At 42.0% G+C, this 7373-nt stretch overlaps 1 non-coding gene across 1 annotated transcript; it reads left to right on the forward strand.

Annotated features, from left to right (window-relative positions):
• Positions 1-598: 598 nt before the first annotated feature.
• LOC112719006 (small nucleolar RNA R71) lies at positions 599-705 on the forward strand. Its single transcript, XR_003161331.1, has one exon. It is a non-coding gene; the product is annotated as a small nucleolar RNA R71 (small nucleolar RNA).
• Positions 706-7373: the final 6668 nt, after the last annotated feature.

A 7373-nucleotide genomic window follows, 5' to 3' on the forward strand; every position in this document is an offset into this window, starting at 1 on the left:
ATCAATTTTTGAAAGTTTATCGTCCGTTAGTGATGGTGGATTGGGGTTAGGTGGGTGTTGATAGGATCTCTGTAAGGTATGTTGGTGAGTTGCATTGTTGTTGGAATTGAGGTTGTGGCGTCTCTGGTCTTGACCTTGGTCTTGTTGATTTTCCCAACAAAAGTTGGGGTGATTTCTCCATCCAGAGTTGTAAGTTTTAGAGTATGGGTCATGGATTTGTCTAGGTGAGTTTCCAACATAGTTGGCTTGTTCCTAGTCACCTTCTTCTCCTATATTCACTCCTTCTTGAGCTGGTGATAAAGTGATGACTGCTGCGACTTGGTTTTCCTCCACCTTCTTGGTGAGATCTGCTAGCTGCTTGGTGATCATCTTATTTTGAGCTAGCAATGCATCCATGTGGTTCAGCTCCATTACTCCTCGAGTGTTACTTCTTTCAGAGGCATAAAAGTAGTCATTCTCAGCTACTGTTTCAATGACATCTATGGCCTCTTCAATGGTTTTCTTCTTGTTTAGAAAGTCCCCTGATGAATGATCTACAGCCTTCTTTGACTCATAGGAAAGACCTTCATAGAAAATGTGAAGTTGAACTCATTCATTGAACATATCTGGTGGGCATCTTCTTGTTAAGTCCTTGAACCTCTCCCATGCCTCATAGAGAGTCTCACCATCTTGTTGTCTGAAAGTCTGCACCTCAGCTCTCAGCCTATTAATTCTTTGAGGAGGGTAGAATCTTGCCAAAAATTTGTTCACCACATCTTCCCAATTTGTTAAGCTCTCCTTTGGGAAGGATTCAAGCCACTTGGATGCCTTGTCCCTGAGTGAAAAAGGGAACAAAAGCATCCTATAGACATCCGGGTGGACTCTATTAGACTTCACAGTGTCACAAATTCTCAGGAAGGTGGTTAGATGTTGATTGGGGTCTTCTTGAGCACTTCCTCCAAATGAGCAGTTGTTCTGAACAAGGGTGATGAGCTGGGGTTTTAGTTCAAAGTTGTTGGCGTGTATGGTGGGCTTCTGGATGTTACTTCCACAGTTTCCTGGATTTGGATTGATGTAGGAACCTAGAACTCTCCTTTCTTACCCAGCATGATTTGCAGGGCCTTCTCTAGCATGGTTGTGAGCTTCTTCTTCATGATTGTTTTCCAAGTTCTCCTCCATGTTGGTTTCAAAATACTCTTCCTCTTCCTCAGCACCACAAACTCCTTTCCCTCTTGCTTCCCTCCTTAGTCTCTGGAGGGTTCTTTCAAGTTCGGAATTGAAGGAGGTTGAAGCTCCCCCTCTTCTCCCTGTCATACAACTAACAAAACACACAGCAAGAGATGAAATGAAGAGATTATTCTTGTTAGAGTGACTGTTAGAGTGAGTGATGCAATTTATCAAACAGTTAGTGGGTTAGTGAGCAGAATTGTAGATAATAATAAAGAAAGAAAGAAAACAGAGGGGGTATAGGGGGTGAGGAAGAAACGAAACAAAGTGAAGGTAAACAACTGAATAAAGTAAACAAACAAAAGAAAAAAAATGCTCAATCTAGTGAACTTCCAACTTAATTATTGATGCACGAAATTGTGATCAAAACTTTTCACAACTCAAATAATCCCCGGTGATGAATCCAAAAACTTGGTGTTCAATACCATGGCATAAACACAATTTCGCACAACTAACCAGCAAGTGTACTGGGTCGTCCAAGTAATAAACCTTACGCGAGTAAGGGTCGATCCCACAGAGATTGTTGGTATGAAGCAAGCTATGGTCACCTTGTAAATCTTAGTCAGGAAAACTCAAATGGTTATGGATGATGAATAAAACATAAAGATAAAGATAGAGATACTTATGCAATTCATTGGTGGGAATTTCAGATAAGCGTATGGAAATGCTGTGTTCCTTCCGTCTCTCTGCTTTCCTACTGTCTTCATCCAATCCTTCTTACTCCTTTCCATGGCAAGCTATATGCAAGGGTTTCACCGTTTTCAGTGGCTACCTCCCATCCTCTCAGTGAAAATGTTCAACGCACCCTGTCACGGCACGGCTATTCATTTGTCGGTTCTCAATCAGGTTGGAATAGAATCCAGTGATTCTTTTGCATCTGTCACTAACGCCCAGCCTTCAAGAGTTTGAAGCTCGTCACAGTCATTCAATCATTGAATCCTACTCAGAATACCACAGACAAGGTTTAGACCTTTCGGATTCTCTTGAATGCCGCCATCAATTCTAGCTTATACCACGAAGATTCCGGTTAAAGAATCCAAGAGATATCCACCCAATCTAAGGTAGAACGGAGGTGGTTGTCAGGCACACGTTCATAGGTGAGAATGATGATGAGTGTCACGGATCATCACATTCATCAAGTTGAAGAACAAGTGATATCTTAGAACAAGAACAAGCGGAATTGAATAGAAGAACAATAGTAATTGCATTAATACTCGAGGTACAGCAGAGCTCCACACCTTAATCTATGGTGTGTAGAAACTCCACCGTTGAAAATACATAAGTGATAGTGTGATCATTGGCTTCGGCCCCAGAGAGGGAACCAGAAGAACCAAGATGAAAATACAATAGTAAAAGGTCCTACTTATAGAGAACTAGTAGCCTAGGGTTTACAGAGATGAGTAAATGACAGAAAAATCTACTTCCAGGCCCACTTGGTGTGTGCTTGGGCTGAGCATTGAAGCATTTTCGTGTAGAGACTCTTCTTGGAGTTAAACGCCAGCTTTCATGCCAGTTTGGGCGTTTAACTCCCATCCTTGTGCCAGTTCCGGCGTTTAACGCTGGAAATTCTGATGGTGACTTTGAACGCCGGTTTGGGCCATCAAATCTTGGGCAAAGTATGGACTATCATATATTGCTGGAAATCTCAGGATGTCTACTTTCCAACGCCATTGAGAGCGCGCCAATTGGGCTTCTGTAGCTCCAGAAAATCCACTTCGAGTGCAGGGAGGTTAGAATCCAACAGCATCTGCAGTCCTTTTTAGTCTCTGAATCAGATTTTTGCTCAAGTCCCTCAATTTCAGCCAGAAAATACCTGAAATCACAGAAAAACACACAAACTCATAGTAAAGTCCAGAAAAGTGAATTTTAACTAAAAATATACTAAAAACTAACTAGAACATACTAAAAATATACTAAAAACAATGCCAAAATGCATATAAATTATCCGCTCATCACAACACCAAACTTAAATTGTTGCTTGTCCTCAAGCAACTGAAAATCAAATAAGATAAAAGAAGAGAATATACAATGAATTCCAAAAACATCTATGAAGATCAGTATTAATTAGATGAGCGGGGCTATTAGCTTTTTGCCTCTGAACAGTTTTGGCATCTCACTCTATCCTTTGAAATTCAGAATGATTGGCTTCTTTAGGAACTCAGAATCCAGATAGTGTTATTGATTCTCCTAGTTGAGTATGATGATTCTTGAACACAGCTACTTATTGAGTCTTGGCCGTGGCCCAAAGCACTCTGTCTTCCAGTATTACCACCGGATACATACATGCCACAGACGCATAATTGGGTTAACCTCTTCAGATTGTGACTCAGCTTTGCTAGAGTCCCCAATTAGAGGTGTCCAGGGTTCTTAAGCACACTCTTTTTGCCTTGGATCACAACTTTATTTCTTTCTTTTTCTCTCTTTTTTTTCGTTTTCTTTTCTTCTCTTTTTTTTTCGTTTTTCTTCTTTTTTTTGTATTCACTGCTTTTTCTTGCTTCAAGAATCATTTTTATGATATTTCAGATCCTCAGTAACATGTCTCCTTTTTCATCATTCTTTCAAGAGCCAACATTCATGAACAACAAATTCAAAAGACATATGCACTGTTCAAGCATACATTCAGAAAACAAAAGTATTGCCACCACATCAAAATAATTAATCTGTTATAAAATTCAAAATTCATGCAATTCTTTTCTTTTTCAATTAAGAACATTTTTCATTCAAGAGAGGTGATGGATTCATAGGACATTCATAACTTCAAGGCATAGACACTAAGACACTAATGATCACAAGACACAAACATAGATAAATATAAGCATAAAATTCGAAAAACAGGAAAATAAAGAACAAGGAGATTAAAGAACGGGTCCACCTTAGTGATGCCGGCTTGTTCTTCCTCTTGAAGATCCTATGGAGTGCTTAAGCTCCTCGGTGTCTCTTCCTTGTCTTTGTTGCTCCTCTCTCATGATTCTTTGATCTTCTCTAATTTCTTGGAGGAGAATGGAGTGTTCTTGGTGCTCCACCCTTAGTTGTCCCATGTTGGAACTCAATTCTCCTAGGGAGGTGTTTAGTTGCTCCCAATAGTTTTGTGGAGGAAAGTGCATCCCTTGAGGCATCTCAGGGATTTCATGATGAGAGGGGTCTCCTGTTTGCTCCATCCTCTTCTTAGTGATGGACTTGTCCTCATCAATGGGGATATCTCCCTCTATGTCAACTCCGACTGAATAACAGAGGTGACAAATGAGATGAGGAAAGGCTAACCTTGCCAAGGTAGAGGACTTGTCCGCCACCTTATAAAGTTCTTGGGATATCACCTCATGAACTTCTATTTCTTCTCCAATCATGATGCTATGAATCATGATAGCCCGGTCTATAGTAACTTCGGACCGGTTGCTAGTGAGAATGATTGAGCGTTGGATAAACTCCAACCATCCCCTAGCCACAGGCTTGAGGTCATGCCTTCTCAATTGAACCGGCTTTCCTCTTGAATCTCTCTTCCATTGGGCGCCCTCTTCACAAATGACTTTGAGGACTTGGTCCAACCTTTGATCAAAGTTGACCCTTCTAGTATAAGGGTGTTCATCTCCTTGCATCATGGGCAAGTTGAATGCCAACCTTACATTTTCCGGGCTAAAATCCAAGTATTTCCCCCGAACCATAGTAAGCCAATTCTTTGGATCAGGGTTCACACTTTGATCATGGTTCTTGGTGATCCATGCATTGGTCTAGAACTCTTGAACCATTAAGATTCTGACTTGTTGAATGGGGTTGGTAAGAACTTCCCAACCTCTTCTTCGGATCTCATGTTGGATCTCTGGATATTCACTCTTTTTGAGTTTGAAAGGGACCTCAGGGATCACCTTCTTCAAGGCCACAACTTCATAGAAGTGGTCTTGATGCACCCTTGAGATGAATCTCTCCATCTCCCATGACTCGGAGGTGGAAGCTTTTGCCTTTCCTTTCCTCTTTCTAGAGGTTTCTCCGGCCTTGGATGCCATAAATGGTTATGGAAAAACAAAAAGCAATGCTTTTACCACACCAAACTTAAAAGGTTTGCTCGTCCTCTAGCAAAAGAAGAAAGAAGAGAGTAGAAGAAGAAGAAATGAAGGAGATGGAGGAGGCTTTGTGGTTCGGCCAAAGGGGGAGAAGTAGTGTTTAGGGTGTGTGAAAATGAAGGAGTGAAGATGGGTTTATATAGGGGTGAAGAGAGGGGTAGGGTTCGGTTATGGGAGGGTGGGTTTGGGTGGGAAAGTGGTTTGAATTTGAATGGTGAGGTAGGTGGGGTTTTATGAAGGATGGATGTGAGTGGTGAAGGGAAATATGGGATTTGATAGGTGAAGGGTTTTTGGGGAAGAGGTGTTGAGGTGATTGGTGAATGGGTGAAGAAGAGAGAGAGTGGTGGGGTAGGTGGGGATCCTGTGGGGTCCACAGATCCTGAGGTGTCAAAGAAAAGTCATCCCTGCACCAAGTGGCGAGCAAAAATGCCCTTTGTGCCAATTCTGGCGTTAAACGCCGGGCTGGTGCCCATTTCTGGCGTTTAACGCCAAGTTCTTTCCCTTTACTGGCGTTTAACGCCAGTCTGGTGCCCCTTTCTGGCGTTAAATGGCCAGAATGGTGCCAGACTGGGCGTTAAACGCCCATCTGCTAGCCTTACTGGCGTTTAAATGCCAGCAAGTTCTCCTACAGGGTGTGCTATTTTTCTTTCTGTTTTTTCATTCTATTTTTGCTTTTTCAATTGATTTTGTGACTTCTCATGATCATCAACCTACAGAAAACATAAAATAACAAAGAAAAATAGATAAAATATAGCATTGGGTTGCCTCCCAACAAGCGCTTTTTTAATGTCAGTAGCTTGACAGAGGGCTCTCATGGAGCCTCACAGATGCTCAGAGCAATGTTGGAGCCTCCCAACACCAAACTTAGAAGTTGGTTGTGGCCTCCCAACACCAAACTTAGAGTTTGACTGTGGGGGCTCTGTTTGACTCTGTTTTGAGAGAAGCTCTTCATACTTCCTCTCCATGATGACAAAGGGATATCCTTGAGCCTTAAACACAAAGGATTCTTCATTCACTTGAATGATCAATTCTCCTCTGTCAACATCAATCACAGCCCTTGCTGTGGCTAGGAAGGGTCTGCCAAGGATGATGGATTCATCCATGCACTTCCCAGTCTCTAGGACTATGAAATCAGCAGGGATGTAATGGTCTTCAACTTTTACCAGAATATCCTCTACAAGTCCGTAAGCTTGTTTTCTTGAGTTGTCTGCCATCTCTAGTGAGATTTTTGCAGCTTGCACCTCAAAGATCCCTAGCTTCTCCATTACAGAGAGAGGCATGAGGTTTACACTTGACCCTAGGTCACACAGAGCCTTCTTGAAGGTCATGGTGCCTATGGCACAAGGTATTGAGAACTTCCCAGGATCTTGTCTCTTTTGAGGTAGTTTCTGCCTAGACAAGTCATCCAGTTCTTTGGTGAGCAAGGGGATTTATCCTCCCAAGTCTCATTTCCAAATAACTTGTCATTTAGCTTCATGATTGCTCCAAGGTATTTAGCAACTTGCTCTTCAGTGACATACTCATCCTCTTCAGAGGAAGAATACTCATCAGAGCACATGAATGGTAGAAGTAAGTCCAATGGAATCTCTATGGTCTCATTTTGAGCCTCAGATTCCCAAAGTTCCTCATTAGGGAACTCATTGGAGGCCAGTGGACGTCCATTGAGGTCTTCCTCAGTGGCGTTCACTGCCTCTTCCTCCTCTCCAAATTCGGCCATGTTGATGGCTTTGCACTCTCCTTTTGGATTTTCTTCTGTATTGCTTGGAAGAGTACTAGGAGGGAGTTCAGTAATTTTCTTGCACAGCTGACCCACTTGTCCCTCCAAATTTCTAACGGAGGACCTTGTTTCAGTCATGAAACTTTGAGTGGTTTTGATTAGATCAGAGACCATGGTTTCTAAGTCAGAGTGGTTCTGCTTAGAATTCTCTGTTTGTTGCTGAGAAGATGATGGAAAAGGCTTGCTATTGCTATACCTGTTTCTTCCACCATTATTATTGTTGAAACCTTGTTGAGGTCTCTGTTGATCCCTCCATGAGAGATTTGGATGATTTCTCCATGAAGAATTATAAGTGTTTCCATAGGGTTCTCCCATGTAATTCACCTCTTCCATTG

The sequence above is a fragment of the Arachis hypogaea genome, chromosome 10 (genome assembly GCF_003086295.3).
Source record: "Arachis hypogaea cultivar Tifrunner chromosome 10, arahy.Tifrunner.gnm2.J5K5, whole genome shotgun sequence".
Lineage (NCBI taxonomy): Eukaryota > Viridiplantae > Streptophyta > Magnoliopsida > Fabales > Fabaceae > Arachis > Arachis hypogaea.